At 43.7% G+C, this 21,299-nt stretch overlaps 1 protein-coding gene across 4 annotated transcripts in view; it reads right to left on the reverse strand.

The window, feature by feature from the left end:
* Positions 1-21,299, reverse strand: part of tiprl (TIP41, TOR signaling pathway regulator-like (S. cerevisiae)) — a 102,206-nt gene that overhangs the window by 76,795 nt on the left and 4,112 nt on the right. The gene's annotated exons all lie outside the window — the stretch shown is intronic.

The raw sequence follows: 21,299 nt of genomic DNA on the forward strand, positions 1-21,299 counted from the left end.
GTGTTAGCCATTTTTTTGCAAGGTACCACCTGATACTTCCCATTTCTAATATCCAACTACAATACACAAATTTTACATGTGATGTGAATGTCATCATTACATTTGTTTTCTTGATACCATTAATCTAAATGACAATTGAAAACACTTCAATTATGTCATATTAATAAGGCCACTGACCGAAATCAGTCGCAAAGTGGATAAGGTTTTGGAGTTTCATCTCAATTTAAAAAAAGAACGTGGCAAAGTTGGCGTCTGGCCTTAGAAAAGTAACATATTGTCATGACCATAAGGCACCATATTATTGGACGCAGGCATGTTACAACTAATGAAAGACCGATTATAGGCCGAGTATCTTGCCGATTTTCGGGATCTACATTTTAAAGCTTTCAAGGCCGATAAATTAAAATCTGGTTCATTTTGGCTCGGAGCAGCACTCGCTCTCTACTGTGCTAGTGGCCCTGCCTGCAGAAGCAGATTGGCCCGCCCACAGCACCATCCGATTGGTTCCTTGTGCAGTGGGAAGCATCCTCTTTGCTTTTTCACCTCGAGTCACACGCGCTACGAGAAAGGTTAGGCAAGAGACTTTGCCGAAATTTTATAAAATGTCAGTCTACTACAACTCACAACAAATAGAAAATTATTTGCGGTAGTAAACTTTAAAGAGATGTCCGAGCACTTTTTGTTAAACTTTTCAAACAAAGTAGTCTATTTTTGAAGATGTAAAAAAGCTGTGATGTTGTAAATCACGAAAGTTGTTTAATAAACATGTACTTAAAGGCATTTAAACTGACGCTGGTTTTGGAGTAATTATTATTTTTTTTAAATTTTGAATTTCAAATATCGGTTATCGGCCCTTAAAAAAAAGAAAAAGCATATCGGTCTATCACTAGTTAAAACAACTACAATTTTAATAATCGTAAGCAGTTGCATAAGCTCAAAGTACACTATGTACAGTCACGGTGTTACATCAAAACCGAAACTAGCACCCAACATCAACTGAGCAGCAAACTAGCAAACAATGGAACAACCAAAACAAGGAACAAAGAAATACAATTTACGCAAAACATGCATCTCTCATGCAATTCTTATCTCAAGTGTTGCAAAGCATTCTGGGTGTGCTTTAGCCTCAGCCAATCAGATGGCTGATTAGAGAGACATCGTGAGTGGTGTGTGTACATATTTCCCTGCAGCGCCTTTAAGAGACATCATCTACCTCACTACTTCCTCCCAGAAGACCTATAGTTCAACTGGTCAGTTTATAGAGAGACTGGCAGTAGTGAAATGAGATTCTTCACACTTTCTGTGCCATCTCGTGTTGTTGACATTGTAAGCACAACAACATATTGTAAATATGTTCATTCTAGTTCCGTGTGTGATTTGTCATTTCTGAGTGAGGTTACCCCGATGTTGGTGCCTGTTTTCTAGCTTTGTTAAGTTTTGCTGCCTTCCCCCTATCGCCATTCATTATTCATGAAGCTGAGAGTTCGATTCAATGGGTGGTCTTTGGCGAACCCTTTGTGGACATCAAGTACAATAGCTACATTTTAGGGAAATAACCGCAATCTGTCTCATTTAACACATCTACGACTGTTGCAATATTTGTGTGCCACTATTAGAATGGTAGTCACTCACTGTTCACAGAAACATCTGTCATTATTATGGTGTAATTCAGCGTTAATCATTTTAATCATGTTTATTTGTTGGTTCCTTATAGAAAACCACACACACACACGCACACGCCCTCCCACACACGCACGCACCCCCCCCCACACACACACACACGCGCACACCCCATACCAGCGTCAGACCATATCAACATCAACACTGCACTACAACCACGGCGTAGTGTTCTGCTGTCATTGTGAAGTTTATTAAAGAAGATCAAACAAAACCTCTGGATTTGCTTAAGTCTTTTTGACTAAAGACTTAGGCCAGACTCTTCTAGCCCCAGCACACATACATCAAAATTTCAGTGTGCTTTGGGCAGTCTGTTGCGTAAAGGTTTATCTAACCCGTAATGTTTCTTCAGATCAGAGAAATCAGAAAACAGAAATCCCTTTATTGTCATTGTACTCAAGTGTGCAACGAGATTAGAGAGCTCCCCTCTCCAGTGCAATACAACAATAATTCAATTAAATATATAAGTTAGATAAGAGAATAAATAGTGAGATGGAAAATAATACGAAATAGGATATATAAAAACACATCACGTCGCTGTTCTGCAAGGTAAGGGTGGTCGTGTGTGTGTGTGTGAGAGTTTGGAATGGAGATGGCTCTTGGAAAGAAACTTTTTCTCAGTCTATTAGTCCTTGATTTGATGCACTTGTAGCGCATGCCAGAGGGCATCAGGTCGAACAGGTGTGAGTTTGGGTGGGTATTGTCTTTGACGATATTGAGAGCCCTGCTGAGGCACCGGGCGGTGTAGATGTCCAACAGTGAGGGGAGAGGGCAGCCAATAATCCTTTGCGCTGTTTTGACCGTCCTCTGGAGCCTCACTCTGTCCGCCTCAGTGCAGCCGCTGTACCAGGTGGAGACACAGTACGTCAGCAGGCTCTCGATGGACGAGTGGTAGAAGGCCAGCAGCAGCTTCCTGTCCAGGTTGAATTTCCTGAGGACTCTCAAGAAGTGCAGACGCTGGTGGACCTTCTTTACCACTGCTGTGGTGTTGAGTGTCCAAGAAAGGTCATTGGAGATCTGTACTCCCAGGAACTTGAACGTGTGGACCCTCTCTACACACACGCCTTCGATGCAGAGGGGGGGGCAGCACCGTCTTGTTCCTCCTGAAGTCGATGACGATCTTCTTTGTTTTTGCAATGTTGAGTTGCAGTCTGTTGTCCTCGCACCAAGCCGTCAGTCTCAGGACCTCCTCTCTGTAGGCTGTCTCGTCACCTTCCGAGATCAGACCGACCACTGTCGTATCGTCAGCAAACTTGACGATGGTGTTGTTACCATGGACCGGGCTGCAGTCGTAGGTGTAGAGGGTGTATAGGAGAGGGCTCAGCACACATCCTTGAGGGGAACCGGTGCTTAGCGTACGGGTGGAGGACGTGTAGGGGCCGAGCAACACAGTCTGGGGTCTGTTGGTCAGAAAGTCCTTAATCCAGATGCGTGTGAGGGCAGGGAGGCCGAGAATGTCCAGTTTGGCGACGAGGATGTCCGGGATGATTGTGTTGAATGCCGAGCTGTAGTCCACAAAGAGCATCCTGGCATAGCTCTGCTGTTGTTCCAGGTGGCCCAGCACAACATGCAGAGCAGTGTCGATGGCGTCCTCAGTGGATCTGTTAGCCCGGTATGCAAACTGGTAGGGGTCCAGAGTGGGAGGAAGGCAGCCCCTGATGTGCTGGAGAACCAGTCTTTCGAAGCACTTTATGATGACTGGCGTGGGAGCAACAGGACTGTAGTCATTCAGGAGGACTGCGGGTGACTTTTTGGGGACAGGAATAATGGTGGAAGTTTTCAAGCAGGAGGGCATGACTGCTTGAGCCAGGGAGCGGTTGAAGACCCTGCAGAAAACATGTGACAGTTGGTGCGCACATGCTCTGAGGACCTTGCCTGGTATTCCGTCGGGTCCTGTAGCTTTCCTGGGGTTAATAGCCAGGAGCGCGCGCCTCACATCGTATTCCTCTACGGTGAGTGGGGGGGAGTTGAGGCATGAAGTGCGGGGGTGTGACGGTTGGGGTGAGTCAAAGTGAGCGAAGAAGCAGTTAAGCTCCTCTGCCAGCGATGCACTCGGGTCTACATATGTCGTGCTGCTGCCTCAGTAGTTGGTGATGCTCCGTAGACCCTGCCACACCTCCCGTGGTCTGTTGCTGGCAAGGTGGGACTCCAGCCTCCGTTTGTAGTTTGCCTTGGCTAGCTTAATGCCTTTGCTCAGGTCAGCACGAGCCACCCTGTACAGGGCTTTGTCGCCTGACCTGAAGGCAGCGTCGCGGGCCTTGAGGCGAGAGCAAACATGGCTGGACATCCCGGGCATCGCATTTGGGAAGGTCCGTAAGGTCCTGTTCAGGGACACAGTTTCCATGCAGAACTTGATATAGTCCAGTACACATTGCGTGTAAACATCAAGGTCCTGATGATCAAAGAGGTCCCAGTTGGTGTCTTGAAAGCAGTCCTGTAATTCATTCATGGCGTCATCACGCCAGGTTTTCACAGTCTTTGTGGTGGGCCTGAATCTGCGTCTGAGAGGGGTGTACGCAGGTGCGAGCTGCAAGGACAGGTGGTCTGACTGGCCGAGGGGGGCGAGTGGGAGGGCTCTGTATCCGTGCTTGATGTACACATGGTCAAGAGTGTTGTCTCCCCTGGTTGGGCACTTGACATGCTGGTGGAACTCTGGGAGTACAGTTTTTAAATTGGCCTTATTAAAGTCCCCCGCTACTATGTGAACGCCATCAGGGTGGGCCCGCTGTTGTTTATTGATGACGCACGCGAGTAGCGAGAGCGCCGTGCTAGTGTTAGCAACAGGAGGGATGTAAACAGCTGTGACGAGCACTACCGTTAGCTCCCTCGGGAGGAAATAAGGCCGGCATTTAACGGACATGTACTCGATGTCGGGGGAAGAGTCCTTCTCAACGATCACGCTGTTATTGCACCAGTTCTCATGCTTGTAAACACAGAGCCCCCCGCCCCTGCTCTTACCGGTGTCCCTCGTCCGATCTGCGCGATGTAGCGAGCGCCCAGCTAGCTGGATGCTAGCGTCGGGGACGTTGGCGTGCAGCCAGGATTCCGTGATGACGATCACACAGCTGTCACGCACATTGCGGTTTCCCAGGATTTGTAATCCCAGATCGTCGATTTTATGGACCACGGATCTGGCGTTGGTGAGGTAGAAACTCGGCAGTGGTTACATGTGGGGCTGCCGTCGTAGCCGTAGCAAGACACCGGACCTGCAGCCCCACTTCTGCTTCCTCTCTCTCCGTCATCTGCGCTGCCTCCCGGTCCCAATGACAACCCACAGAGAGCCGGGCGGCCTCGCCAGTTCCTCAGGAATTTTGCGATCATAGCAAAATTCCACTGCGATGGTTATTTCGTATCGATATCCAATGTCCACGATGTCCTGGCGGGTGTATCGATACTGTGCCCCAGTTGCCAATAAGACCGAGCAAACACAAATAAAAAGCAATAAAGAGCACTCTTGTATGCAATAACATCAATGATAAGACAGACTACGACATTGTGGACAGCAGTCCTTTTATCCTGCTTTCTCCCGCACCTACATGCACATAACTGGTCTGTTGTCAACTGACTGTTGACTCAAACCTTCACCAACAGAGGGTGCTAACACAGGACATTTATAGATTTTTGGAACTCGGCCCACACATAAGACATTGTATTATAAGGCGACCCATCCATTTTGGGGGAAATTTAGGATTTCTAGGTGCGCCTTTGGTTGTGAAAATACATTAATTTACAGATTTTATGGTTAATACAATAGCCACCTCCAATAAGACGGATGCACTGACATATCTCTTCGACCAGGACACCCGGTTGCTGCAGAATTTAAAAGAAAAAAAGAAAAACGATCATTGAGGCTCCCGTTGGAACTTTTATGAAACGGTTCAAATGACTTTTTAGTTCCCGACACTAATGGAACATGTCCCTCCTCACTTGCTGTGACTCAACATGACAGGCTCAGCATTTAATGTAGGAAACTAAAGTTGTCCAATGTGCAGAAACTGCCATCAATAGTCAACCAAATTTATGTTGACATCTCCAGCAAAGTTCATACCAACTCCTGAAAATATTTGAATGATCGCCCAAGTATTAGGGATTTTAGGACATTTTGCTTTTCAGAGGCGCTCACCACTACAAAGCTGATGTCACTATTGAGAGAAATATATTTTGAGATAAATATTTTTAGAGGTTGATGTGTCCCAAAATAGAGATGACCGCATTTATATCACACCAAGCGCTTTGCCACAGCTCCAGCTGTTGTAAAATGTGTGAGATAAATAAAGTTGTATTATATTGTATAAATTGTGGGTATGAGTGATTGCAGCTATTTGACATACTTATCGACATAAACTTTTATTTTATTGACGTGACTGCTGCCCAAAGTGCCAGTCTACCTCAATGTTCTTGGCCCTAGTTATTTACAAATACATGTTTTTTTTGGTTGGTTTTTGAACAGACATTTATTGCCATGTTACACAATGTCGCACTTTAAAAAAAATGTGCAGCACTTTCGCATGCAAATATTGACGGATTTGATTTTTTGTGCCACCTGTCCCAGGTTTTCTTTGGAACGTGTGGCAGCCATAAAATTCTAAGTTCATTATTATTTGCTAAAAATAATAAAGTTTGTCAATTTAAACATTAAATAGCTTGTATTTGTAGTGTAGTCAATTAAATATAGGCTGAATGCAAATTATTGAATTCTTGCGTGCGAAACAAAACGCAGTAGTTTGTGATAGTTTTGTGTTTAAAAAATACACTGAGTTTGTTTGTGAATTGTTGGGAGTGAGTAAATCATGTTTTGGGCATTTGTGAGGTTTTGTGGGTGTCATTCTGAACGGGATCAGGATAGAAGTGGGAATCGTTTAACCGGGACATGGTCCAGGACTTTGACACGGTGGTCAAGCCATGACACTTTAGTTTTTCCGGAGTCAAACTATCCTCTCCTAAAATTTTGAGTGAGTGTGTATTCTTAACTTGACGGTAAATGGTTTTCCGCATGTCATAACTGTAAAAAAACTAAACAAAAAAAAACCACAAAAAAAAACAAAAAAAAATCAATTACTTGAATGAAGATTTCCAAAAAATAATTAAAAATTTCATTTAAACACAAAATGAATTGTAATTGAAAACTTGTTCCTCAAAATCAGAATCAATTTATTGGCCAAGTATGTAAATTTGTCTCCGGCAGTAAGAGCTACACGAGTATAACATTAACAGGCAACTACGATAAACAACACGTGACATATAGGTACTGCGATTGGCTGGCAACCAGTTCACGGTGTCCCCCACCTACTGCCCGAAGATAGCTGGGATAGGCTCCAGCACCCACCGCAACCTTTGTTCAGAGAAGCGGTACAGATAATAGATGGATGGACATATGGGTAATGTAGAGGCACCATTGTGCAGGAATAACCGCAATGACAGCTGTGCAACGATTTGGACAGTCATAAGGGCAGTCATAAGTGTTTGTCCTGGAGATAAATATTATCTCCTGTGAAGTATGGACTGATTTTACGGTACAATTTTTCCAAAAATTAAAGGCAACATAATCATTTTTTCACATTTAAACTGCCATAAAAAGTATTCCTCAAATAAACAGACAATAATTCCAGGGGATTTTTGTTTCTGGTGGCCCATACTATCATCATGTGAAATGTGGACAGATATTACTGTACAGTTTTTCCCAAAATTAAAGGCTATGTATAGAATATTTTTCACCATTCATCATTTCCCTCACATTTAAACTGTTTGTGTTGTGTGTGGCTTGAACTCATCAAAAATACACCATTGTAAAGTAATAATGTTCCTCTTGTTTCTCGGTTGCTATGGAGGGGTGGAAAAGAGGAAGAGGAGCCATGTCTGCAGGTCATCTGAACATGTCAAGAGTAACATGACTTGTGCCAAAAGCGCAAATTAATTTGTGCAAAGCAGGGTGTAATTACATGTAGGGCTGGGCGATAAACCGAAAATATACCGTTACCGAAATTTATTACAATGACGACATAATTTTGCCCATGTCGGTAAATTCGGTGTTTAAAAAAAAAAAAAGTATTTTCTGTCTGCGGCAATGTTCATTGAGCCCCTTTAAGACTACAGCGCGTCTAGTCACGTGACTCCACCCATCTGAACAAGAAAGAAAACAGACGACGCGGTCGTAGCTGGTGATTCAAATCCAGAACCGGCTGACACGTCTGAAGACAAAGTTAACGTTAGTTGAAGTTGTTCCTGTTGCGCTTTTCCCGAAAAGAAATTTGACATCTGTCGTTTGGGATTTAAATGCCTCATGATAGTAGCTGGCAAGAGGTACGAAAATATTTGTCGCAAACCGTACTTCCCGATATGGACAACATGACATGTCAAGCATTTTGCATCCACATCCGACTTGTGGTCGAGTCGCAACATGGATCCCTGTTTGAGCCTGACTGTGCATTACATAGACGACAAGTGGCGACTGCGCACCAGAGTACTCGAGATGGCGCATTTTCCCGATTATGCACACTTGTTTATTTGGTTTTATTGGCATTTTCTTTCATTTTATTGAGCATTTTTTATTTGGCATTCTTTATATTGTTTACAAGAGACCACACAAATCTAGGGCATTGCACATATCATTACAGCATATTGGCACAATCTATTTGCAGAAAAAGATTTTGCGAGCGGTACCCGTTCTTTGTGACATTGTTCAAGTCATGCAAAGCAAGCTATTTGGAATGTTTATACAAATGATTTTTGTACGTTTATTTTTTATTGAAAGTAATGTGTACCAGTTGGACAATAGAAAAAGCAGTTAATATGCATTTCCTGCATTTATTTTGATTTTGGTCCATGGGGGTAATTTATCGTGCATTTATCGCTATCAAGGTAAAATTGCTCAATTTATCGCGATATTGATTTGAGGTCATATCGCCCAGCCCTAATTACATGTCAACCATTTGCAGTGTATTTGTACAAAAGGATACACATGCACACAGGCACCATGTTGTAATAATAATATGAAATTCCTACGCGTTGCTGAAATCAGCTTCCACAGTCTGATGTAAAAGATGACGCAAATTAAATAGGAAACATAGCGAGGGGGAAATATTTACTCTTAAAAGTTTAACGAAACTCATAGGCCAGCTTCTTGGAGGAGTAAACCAGGCTATCAGAATCCACCCAAGGTAGAAAGTAAGAAGTGAGCTCCACAGAAATAACAGTGCATAGTAGGCCTGCACGATAGTCACATTGAAGGACATGCGATGTTTCTTTTTTTTAAGAACACGTAAACTTTTGGTTTCTTTCATAAAAGTAGCACGCTACACTATGCTCTACAGTGTAGCGTCTACATAGACCGACTTGCTCATCCCCCCCTGCTAATTAGTCACCTACCTCCCCGCCTCCACTCTCACAGCCACTGCAGTCTACCCTGAAAACAGGAGGAGATGGCAGCAGAAGCGGCAATAGATTTAGTCCCCAAAAGAAAGTCAACATCCGAAATGGGGAATTATTTCGGCAATAAAAACGAATTTACAACACACAAAAAAACCCTCTGCCGACAGCGCCTGGCCGTTGTTGAGGCAACACGAGGTAATACAACAAAACTGTCCGACCATTTGAATCGCTATTTCGAGCCCCGGTATGACCAGTTCAAACTCATTTGTGGGATCCAAGGTGAAACCTCATTCACTCAAAAAAACAATTACGGACACCTTTGCCATTATAACACCTTATGATAAGAAGTCCAAACAGCATCGACAAATCACGAATGCAATAACTTTTCACGTGGCGAAAGACACCGCGTAAGCAACTCAACACTGTCACGAAAGAGGGGTTTAAAAAAAAAAGATCCGCACGCTCGACAAAAGGTATAAATTGCCATTGCGCACGTATTTCTCTCAAGTGGCCATCCCAGAGCTGTATAATAAACAGAAGGTACATGTGGAAGATGAGCTATATCAAGCAGCATATTATGCCATTACAATGCCAGACATTAGCACATAATTAATAAGTTTGAACTCAAAAGTCGCTGTTTGCAAACTAGATTTTTCACAAATCATGGGTCTCGTGCACCTCCTCATTTATTCTTAATATTTTTGTTCTAATTTATTTACAACTTTGCTACAGTAATACACCTGGGGTTTAATTGTTTCATATTTTATATTTTAGTTTAAAGATGTTCATGACTGTTGCCATTTGAGTTTTTTTTTTCTATTTTTGCAAAGGAGTCAAGGGACTTGTGCACCTGCTGTTTTATTTATTTTTTGTTGAAAATATGTTTCATATTTTGCTGCTGTTTACATTGAAGTGTGAAATACAACCTTAAATAGCTGAATTATTATATGAGTCCAATGGTGTCATGGTATGTTAACCAAATTCTTCCCAAACAGAGCTATTTGAGTCATCTGGTAAAAAAATGTCCTAGTTTCAATATCGCAATATAAATCGCAACCTACCGAAAAATCACTGAAAGAGTAATAATGAAATAGTTATCACACATTTGATTTATTGCTACGATATTACATGAAGTTCAAAACTAGAGCAATTATATTGATAGATTGCAATTACTATCTACGTTAAATGTTCTTGCTTTGCAATTTAGAAACTTGCTTCTGCTTTTATAATTCGTCTTCAGAAAAACCACTCCAATGAAAATGTTAAAGGAAGATAGCAAGATGATGGCCTCCAATTCTCCTATCGGTGTCTGACAGTGCAATGTTTTTAAGATGTGAGGTTGTGACGAGACTGAGATGTTTCTGCTGAGTAATGCTTTGACGCATTTTTGATCACATGTATAAAGTAATCTTTCGAGACATGCACACACATAGAAAAACAACTTCACGTGTCTTCAGCTTAGAGCTGGGCGATATGACCTAAAATCAATATTGCGATAAATTGGGCACTTTTACCTCGATAACGATAAATGCGCGATAAATTCCCCCTGAGGACCAAAATCAAAATAAATGTAGGAAATGCATATTAACTGCTTTTGTATTGACCAACTGGTACGCATTACTTTCAATGAAAAATAAAAGTACAAAAATCATTTGAATTAACATTTCAAATAGCTTGCTTTGCATGACTTGAACAATGTCACAAAGAACAGGAGAAAAAGGGTACCTCTCACAAAATCTTTTTCTGCAAATACATTGTGCCAAGATGCTGTAATGCCATTTGCAAAGGCCTAGATTTGTGTAAAGGTATCTTGTAAACAATATAAATAATGCCATGTGCAAAGGAGCTAGTCACCTGTAAACAAAATGCTAAATAAAATGAAAAAAATGTCAATGGAATGCCAATGCCCAATAAACAAGTGTGCTTCATCAGGAAAAAGTGCAGCCTCGAGTACTCTGGTGCGCGGTCGCCATTTGTCGTCTATGTAGTGCACATTCAGGCTCAAACAGGGATCCATGTTTCGACTCGACCACAAGTCGAATGTGGATGCAAAATGCTCGACATGTCTCCGCTCCGTCCCGATGTTGTCCATATCGGGAAGAAGACGATTTTGATGGATTTGTGGATGATGACTGATTAATAATAATGTGAGTACATTGTTAAATAGTTCAATAAAATACAACCAAACTCAGTTTTGCTCCTGTTGCCTTTTTAAAAACAACTAGCCACGCTAGCCATGCTATCTTCTGTTTTAGTGTGCATGCATGTAAACTAAGATATTGTATGGTAGGCTGGGAGGCGGAATTTTGCTGGGCCGACACTCTTATGCTATTCAGTTGATTTGGGGTGATAGTTTTAGTTTTGATGTAACACTGTGACCGCAAATCGATTGTTGATTAGTGACTTGCATAGTGTCGGCATCCCATCTGAGGGGCTGCGCGGCAACGAGACAGCGAGGCAGACTGATAATGACTCTCGTGTTTGGTGGAGAACGTGTCAAGCTGTTTATCTTGGATACAGAAGACAAGGACTTGGTGCATTTTTGGATGAGGACAACTTCAGCACGTTGTTAAAAGCTAAAATAAAGTACCACCGCCATTTTAAAAACACGCTAGCGCGACTGAGCAGCCAGAACGACTGCTCGGTTCCTCGGTTCTGTTTGCGCCCAATGATATGGTACGTTCTATCTATGTATCAAATACAAAAATAGCACCCTCAACTGGTACTGCGCCCTTTGATACGGCGCGTCTTATGGCCGTAAAAAATAAGGTAATTTTACAATGAGTCATGAGTAGTGACAGATCGAATATCGGCCGGGCCGATTTTAGGCGGCCGATATTTGGCATTTGGCCGATTATTGGCATCTGCCCTTTTTTAAACTTTCTATAAATTAAAAGCTGGTTTATTTTGGCTCGCTGCAGCACACTTCTCTCTCTCTCTCTCTCTCTCTCTGCTGTGCTTGTGGCCTTGCCTACCTGGTGCAGTGGGTAGCAGGCAATCAGCACTCGGCTGCCTGTTTGCTATTTCACTTCGAGTGACACGCACTACTGGAGGCAACAGGAAACAGACTTTGCCGAAATTTTAATGTCAGTCGACTACAACTCACAACTAAACGAAAACTATTTGCCGTAGTAAAAGCTTTAACATGTTGTAAAACACTCAAGTTGTTTAATAAGCATGTCCTTAAAGGCAATTAAATCAAATCAAGTTTTGGAATTGCTGTTTTTACAAATTATTACACAATTTTACCCCTTTTTCAACAAATGAATATCGGCTTCAAATATCGGTTATCGGCCTGCATGACTACCAATAATCTGTATTGGCCCTGAAAAAAAAGCACATCAGTCTATCACTAGTCATAAGTCTAACAAATCATTTTTAAACAAATTTATGCTTTGACAATTATTAATTCACAAAAACACTTGTCAATGCTAATTTAAAATCTTTGTTTATTAAAGTAAAAAAATTGAATTGAACATTTCTTTTAGGCAAGCATCATGACGTGTGAACATGAATTATGTATTTCTCTGTCAATGTATTACAGTGAAACAATGTGTGAGCACAATTAACAAGAATAAATAACTAAAAAATAAATAACTCTTAAAACAAAAAACAATCAGGTCAAATACTGAAGACCAGTGCAATTGAATACAAACAGAACAGGCTTTAACACAATTCCACTTCTCTCATCTCTAGTGTCATTTTGAGGATACTTTGAGTGAATTCAGATGCTCTTCCTTGTGTTCCAGTGTTGTTTTTGGCAGGCATTTTATATTTAGTCTTAGTTTTAGTCTTTTGGACGGAAATGCATATCAGTTTTCGTCGCATTTAGTCATTCCTATTCGTGATAGTATTAGTCTAGTTTTAGACGAAGAAAACTCAAAAAGGTTTTAATCTAGTTTTAGTCTACAAAAACCCCAAAAGGTTTTAGTCTAGTTTTAATCGACGGAAACAAAAAAAAGTCTTAGTTTAGTTTTCGTAAATTTAGTCGACAAAAACTCAAAATTTTGGTCAGTTTTAGTTAAAAATAGGCATGTAAGGTTTCCACCCAATAGCAAAGACTCTCTAATCGACTACTAAGGATTATGCATTACAAACAGTGGTGACAGCGGAATCAATGCTCATTGCTCCAAAATAAGCAGAGCACCAAAACATTTTATTTGGCATTACTTCACTTAAAGCAACATAAATAAACTAATTAAAAACATGTTATCAACATAGACTTGTCTAATACAGTTGCATAAGTACACACTCTAGCAAACATATGTCTTCTTTACTTGTAACAGCTGTCAGAACCAAGTAGCCTACCGAGTGACATTGTCGCCAAACGAAAGAGGGTCAGTGTGTGTGAGCCGAGACGAATGACCGAAGACATGTTCATTGTGTCCTGCCGGTGCGAGCGACGGAGTGCAAGTGCGCCGCATGCGCCCCGCGTGTTGTCCCGGTTAGGGCGCGCTTAAACGAGGGTAGGTTACACCAGCATCACAATTTTTGAACGACAGATAACATCTAAAATAGGAAAGGATGTCTCATCACAGAGCCACGTTTAGCTTGTCATCGTCTCGTTATCGTCATGAAAAAAAAGGGGTGTTAATGAAATATTTTTGTCATCATAGGTGAAAACAACACTGTTGTGTTCATTATTCTTTTTTTGGAGGGTAAAAACTGCAACATTACTTTGCTTTAACCTGACAAATACAGATAAATCAGAGTGCAGACTGAAATATCGCAATGATTTTGAAAAGGCACCAATATATTCATGCAGTCACGGACTATGGTAAGCAGGTTACTGTTTCTATCGTTTTTTTATTTTTTTAAGCAGCGGGAGTAGGACATCATTCGAAACACACCCTGCATGTTGTGCAGCGCATGGGGTCTGCACAGAGATGGTGAGACCGAGAGCTTTCAGGAGCACCAGTGGAGTAGATAAAAGAACAAAAGTCACATTATTTGTTGTGGGTACATAAAGCAGCATAACCAGTAATGTTACCTACCAGCACCAAGAGTTAAAGAGCTCTGGTAATGTTTGCTATATAACGCACAAAGCTGAAACAAAACACTGTGCAACTTTGACTGCAACCCGCTGCTTCGAGAAACGAAACTCAACGACACACGTTAATACGTCGCACATAACTTCAGTAAAACTGTGTCATATTAGTTGGTTCGATGGACTTGAAAACCTCTATCTTTTTAGTTTCTATCGTCTTCAAGCAGTCCACCCGACTGACGCCGCTTCGGGTGTTTGTTGTTCGCTAATTTACAAAGGCTACAGACAACCAACCCGTTGAAATATGTCCACACTTCTGAGTTTCTTATCTGCTTTTGTAGCTGCTTTGGGGTGGCGCTCTCCTCCTTCCCGCCTGTAACACTCGGATCCAGCGCCTGCACCATTTATGCAGTTCTTCTTTATTTTCTGCTGTGTGCACTTGGTTACAACTGACGGCATGCATGTGGATGTATATACGTCATCAACACTCAACCGTATGTTGTGCGTACTAACGTCAATGTTGTGCGTGCCGAGGTATATACGTCATCAGCTAGGTTGACTAGCCGGGACAGCCCTAAATTCAAATTTCCAAAATGTATTTGAATTGATATACAAGGGTCCAATTCGATTCGATTCACTTTTATTGATTTTCGATTTAATCAACGATTTCAAACAGTACCAGTTTTACTATCATTTGGAGGACATTCTCAGAAGAACCAATGCTGCAATCAGCACAAACTGCTTGCTGTAACTAGGAGCATTGGTAAAAATGATAGTATTTATTGAATTGAAGCCAATGCAGTTGCATTAATCATGTATTTTTTATTTAACATGACCTGTAAAAAAATAAAAAATAAATTACACCCAATTCATGGGGAAAAAAAATAAAGCGAGAGGAAAATTTGGCGGATAAAATTGATTATTGGAGATGACGATTTGTGGATAAAATGCAGTCAAATTAGTGCACATTTCTCATTAATTAATTTTGGGGAAAAATGCACAGTGAAATCAGTCCAAACTTCACAGGAGATAGTATTCGTCTCCAGAAACAATAATCAACTGGAATTATTGTCTACTTATTTCAGAAATGGTTTCTGTGGCAGTTCATGTGAGAGAAATGATGCCTGGTGTACAGTACATGGTGCAGATTTTGCCTTTTATTTTGGGAATAAATGCACGGTAATATGAGTCCACACCTCACATGATGACAACATGGGCCACGAGAAACAAGAGACCACAGGAATTAATTTCTACTTATTTGAGGCATCATTTTTATGACAGTTCAAGTGTGAGCGAAATGGTGAATTGAGTACTGCATTTTGTGAAGACCCCTCCGTGAACCGCCACCTTACAGTGGTGGAGGGGTTTGCGTGTGCCAATGATCCTAGGAGCTAAGTCGTCTGGGGCTTTTTGCCCCTGGTAGGGTCACCCACGGCAAACAGGCCCTAGGTGAGGGTCCAGACAAAGCACCGCTCACCGGACTCCAAATGAAGAGCAAAATTATTGGACCTTGTTTTCCCATGTCCGGACGCAGATCCCCAGGGCCCCCCCTTTGGAGCCAGGCCTGGAGGTGGGGCTCATTGGCGAGGGCCTGGTGGCTGGGGATGCACCCATAGGGTTTTGCCGGGCTCAGCGCAAAAAGGCAACATAGGTCCACCTTCCCATGGGCTCACCACTTGGGGAATGGGCCAAAGGGGTTGGGTGCAATGTGAGCCCGGCAGCGTCAAGAGGCAGGGAACTTGGCGCTCTGTTCCCCTACAGAAACTAGCTCTTGGGACATGGAATGTCACCTCTCTGGCAGGGAAGGAGCCTAAGCTGGTGTAAATGAGAGGGGTTGGACACGCTTCCACTCTGGAGTTGCCCAAGGTGAGAGACGCCGAGCAGGTGTAGGCATACTTATTGCCTCCCGGCTTGGCGTCTGTACATTAGGGATCACCCCGGTGGAAGAGAGGGTAGCCTCCTTCCGCCTAAGGTGGGCTGACGGGTCCTGACTGTTGTTTGTGCTTATGCACCAAACAGCAGCTCAGAGTACCCCTCCTTTTTGGAGTGTTTAGAAGATGTGCCAGAGAGCGCTCCCCCTGGAGACTCTCTCATTCTGCTGGGAGACTTCAATGCTCACGTGGGTAATAACAGTGAGACATGGAAGGGCGTAATTGTGAGGAACAGCCCCCCGATTTGAACCCGAGTGGTGTTCTGTTACTGGACTTCTGTGCTCATCATGGATTGTCCATAACAAACACCATGTTCAAACATAAGGGTGACTATATCTGCACTTGGCACCAGGACAACCGAGGTCGCGGTTTGATGATCGACTTTGTAGTTGTCATCGGATTTGCGGCCGCATGTTTTGGACACTCGGGCGAAGAGAGGGGCGCAGCTGTCAACTAATCACCACCTGGTGGTGAGTTGGCTCCGATGTTGGGGGAAGATCTGACCCGGCAGACCCAAAAATATTGTGAGGGTGTGCTGGGAACGCTTGATCCCCTGTCAGAAAGAGTTTCAACTCCCATCTCCGGCAGAACTTTGCCCACATAACAGGGGGGGCGGGGGACATTGAGTCTGAGTGGACCATGTTTCATGCCTCCATTGTTGAGGCAGCCGATCGAAGCTGTGGACGAAATGTGGTCGATCCTTGTCATGGTGGAAAGCCCCAACCCGCTGGTGGACACCAGCGTTAAGGGATGCTGTCAGGCTGAAGAAGGAGTCCTATCAGGCCTTTTGGGCCTGTGGGACTCCCGAGGCAGCTGACTGGTCCCGACTGGCCAAGCAAAATATGGTTTCAGTGGTTGGTGACACAAAAACTCGGGCGTGGGGGGAGTTTGCTGAGGCCATGGAAAACGACTTCCAGACGACTTTGAGGAAATTCTGGTCCACCATCCGTCATCTCATGAAAGGGAAGCAGTGCAGCATTCCACACTGTTTACAGTGGAGATGGGGTGCTGCTGACCTCGACTCGGGATGTCGTGAGTCGGTGGGTAGAATAGAGCTCCTCAATTCCACCAACACGTCTTCCCTTGAATAAGCAGAGCCTGAGGACTCTGAGGTGGACTCGCCTACCTCTGGGGTTGAAGTACCATATTTTCGCGGCCAAAAGACACCCCATATCAAGGGCCGCAGCGTGAGTTGTAGGTACTATTTCTGTATTTAGCACATACACTACAGCAGCACACGATGAGGCGCATGCTGGCTCACACATGCTAGCTCGCGCATGCTAGCTTTCGTTCAAAGAAAGGCAGCTTTGTCAACAGCAGTACCACAGCTGCCATAGGAGCTCACATGGCAACGCAGCAGATATCAATGTCAAGGAAGGGATGTCACTAGTCACCACACTCCTTTGAGTCACGTTTTCAAATCAAAACCAAAACTATCACTGAACAGCATACAAGCAAACAATGAAACAAAAAAACACAATTAACACAAAATATGCATCTCTCATGCCATTCATATCCCAAAAAGAAATACAAATAACACAAAAAGAGTATTGCAATGCATTCTGGGAGCCTATCAGCCTCAGCCAATCAGATGGCTGGTTAGAGAGATGTGAGTGGTGTGCTTTGGGCAGTGTTTTTTTTTTTGCAGAGTCTGTTGTCTAAACCTGTGATGTTTCTTGCTTGCAATAACATGAATGATAAGGCAGACTACGACATCGTGGACAGCTGCCCTTTTGTCCAGCTTTCTCCCGCAAGCACATACTGGTCTGTTCTAACTGACTCTCTCTCAAACTATCACCAAAAGATGTATTCAGATCATTTATTTGTCACAGTAAATTCAAAGTGCAATAGTGTCAGACTTTAACCAGCAGGGTGTGCTAACATGCACTTAGTAATGCCCCAACGGGCATCAGCTGTTGCTTGAGTAGATAGCTTATGTATGGATCTATGGATCTCAGTCTATACACGAGGCATGTCTCATTACAGGGCGCGCCCTCATTTTTGTGGAATTTTAAAGACTTAAAAGTGCACCTTGTGGTCGCAAAAATACGGTTATCGAGGTGGTTAATAAGCTGAGAGATCTGCCCGGAGTTCCTTAATGCTCTGGATGTTGTGGGGCTGCTGTGGTTGACACGGCGCTACAACATTGCATGGACATCAAGGACAGTGCTTCTGGATTGGCAGACCGGGGAGGGGGTCCCCGTTTTTGAGAAGGGGAGGGTGTGTTCCAATTATAGAGGAATCCTACTCCTCAACCTGCCTCGTAGGGTCTACTCAGGGGTACTGGAGAGGAGAGTCCATCGGGAGGTTGAATCCCAGATCCAGAAGGAGCAGTGTGCTTTTCGTCCTGGCCATGGAACAGTGGACCAGCTCTCCACTCTCGGCACAGTCCTTGAGGGTGCATGGGAGTTCGCCCAACTAGTGTACATGTGTTTTGTGGACTTGGAAAAGACATTTGACCGTGTGCCTTGGGGAGTTCTGCGGAGTGTGCTTCGGGAGTATGGGGTACCAAGCCCCCGGATACGGGCCGTTCGGTCCCTGTATCACCGATGTCAGCGTTTGGTCCGCATTGCCGGATTCGTTTCCAGTGAGGGTTGGACTCCGCAAAGGCTGCCCTAACCAATTCTGTTCAGAATTTTTATGTACAGAATTTCTAGGCGGAGCTAAAGCAATGAAGGGATCCGGTTTGGTGGCCTCAGTATTGGATCTCTGCTTTTTGCAGATGAAGTGGTACTGTTGGGTTCTTCAAGCCATGATCTCCAACTCTCACTGGAGCGGTTGGCAGCCGAGTGTAACGCGGTTGGGATGAAGATCAGCACCTCCAAATCTGAGACCATGGTCCTCAGTCGAAAAAGGGTGGCGTGCCCTCTCCAGGTCGGGGAACAGATCCTGTCCCAAGTGGAGGAGTTCAATTATCTGGAGGCCTTGTTCACGAATGAGGGGAGGATGGAGCGTGAGATCGACAAGCGGATCGGTGCAGCGTCTGCTGTGATGCGGACGCTGTATCGGTCTGTCGTGGTGAAGAAGGAGCTAAACCAAAAGGGGAAGCGCTCCATTTACCGGTCGATCTATGTTTCTACCCTCACCTATGGTCATGAGCTGTGGGTCGCGATTGAAAGAACAAGATCTGGGAATCAAGCGGCCGAAATGAGTTTCCTCTGCAGGCGTCCGGGCTCTCCCTATGAGATTGGGTGAGAAGCTTGGCCATCCGGGAGGGATCCAGAGTTGAGCCGCTGCTTCTCCGAGTTGAGAAGTGCCAGATGAGATGGCCCGGGCATCTGATTAGGATGCCTCCTGGACGCCTCCCTGTTGAGGTGTTCCGGGCATGTCCCACCAGCAGGAGGCCCCAAGAATGATCAAGGACACTCTCTCCCGGCTGACCTGGGAACGCCTGGTGATCCCTCCGGAAGAGCTAGAATATGTGGCTGGGGAGAGGGAAGTCGGGGCTTTTCTGATGAAGCTGCTGCCTCCGCGACCTGACCCCGGATAAGCGGCGGATAATGGATGGATTTTTTTGAAGATTTTGCCTTTAATTTTTGGACTCCAAACTTCACATGGTGAAAGTATTCAGGAACAAAAATCCACTGCAATTTTTTTGTACTTATTTGATGAATCATTTTTATGGCAGCTGTAATGTGAGATACATTATGAATGGTGTACTTTATTTTGTGCGGACTATGTATTTAATTTTTGGAAGAACATTACAGTAATATTACTCTAAACTCCACATGATGATAGTATTCCTCTCCAGGAACAAGAATCCATTGGAATTATTATTCATCTGAGTAAACACTTTCTACAGTTCTGACATTTACCGTCAGGTTTAGAATGAGCGTGCACTAAAAATTTTAGGAGCGAATAGTTTGCCTATGGAATAACCAAAGTGTGATGGCTTGACCGCAGTGACTGGGACGGGATTTTTACTTTGAGACTGGAATGGGATGGGAGGGAAAAGTCACTCATGTGTCATCCTCTAAATCTGTAAGCTAGTTGAACCGTAACACGGGGGAGGAATTTGTATTTGTAGTTCTCACGCAATTTACGGCAAAAAAAAAACACCAGGTGGCCAGGTGCCAGTGTTTTGCCAAAGTACTTGCCCGCGAAAAAAATCTGTATCCCCTGACGCAGGAGCATGCACGCATTGACTGAAGGCGGCGTGACATTACAAAGTTTGTTTTCATTGAAAGACATGAAGAATAGATACTTTTGTGTTTTTGATTTGCAGCAATTTAAACAAGGTTTTGCATAAGAGTGGCAGTATTTGTCAGTGTGGTTTTCAGAGCAACAATCACTACAATTTAACACGCATAGTAAGGAAATTGATTCCCCCGAAATCGGTGGGAAGCTCTACACATTTGCATTTGTGATACCAACAAAGTTTTGGAATGAAGTGACATTAGTGAATGATGGTGTATGGTGTTCCATAACTACCGTATTTTTGGACTCAAAAGACGCGCCGTGTCAAAGGGCGCAACACCTGTTGGGGGCGCTATTTCTGTATTTGTTACATAGATAGAACGCGCCGACTCATCGGGCGCTAACACAACCGACCAATCGAGCAGTCTCGCTGGCTGCTCAGTCGCGCTAGCGTGTTTTTAAAATGGCAGCGGGAGTTCAGTGGTACTTTATTTTAGCTTTTAACAACGTGCTGAAGTTGTCCTCATCCAAAAATGCACCAAGTCCTTGTCTTCTGTATCCAAGATAAACAACACGAGTCATTATCAGTCTGCCTCGCCATCTCGCTGCTTCGCCGTCTCGCTGCGGCGCAGCCCCTCAGATGGGATGCCGACACAATGCCGGTGTGAGCAAGTCACTTGTCAACAAACGATGTGCGGTCACGGTGTTACATCAAAACTAAAACTATCATCCCAAATCAACTGAAAAGCATAAAAGTGTAGGCCCAGCAAAATTCTGCCTCCCAGCCTACCATACATTACCTTAGTTTACATGCATGCACACTAAAACAGACGATAGCATGGCTAGCTGTTTTGAAAAAACGGCAACAGGAGCAAAACTGCGTTTGGTTGTATTTTATTTAACAAGGTACTCACATTAAGAGTTATCAGTCATCCACAAATCCTTCAAAATCATCGTCTTCCGTATCAGACAGAAATAGTTGGGCAAATTCTCCCTCAAACACGCCAGGTTCCCTCTCGTCATTGTCCGAGTCTGTGTCGCTGCTGAGCGTCTCCCCGGATGTAATGCCGGCTTTCGCGAAAGCTCTTGCAATAGAGCTAGCAGACACGTTCGTCCAAGCAGCTACAATCCACTCGCAAATTGTGGCATAACTTGCTCTTCGCTGTCTCCCAGCCTTTGTGAAGCTGTGTTCGCCCTCC

Source organism: Idiotropiscis lumnitzeri, chromosome 17, assembly GCF_059441095.1.
Source record: "Idiotropiscis lumnitzeri isolate Australia: NSW breed Sydney's pygmy pipehorse chromosome 17, RoL_Ilum_1.0, whole genome shotgun sequence".
In the NCBI taxonomy this organism is placed as follows: domain Eukaryota; kingdom Metazoa; phylum Chordata; class Actinopteri; order Syngnathiformes; family Syngnathidae; genus Idiotropiscis; species Idiotropiscis lumnitzeri.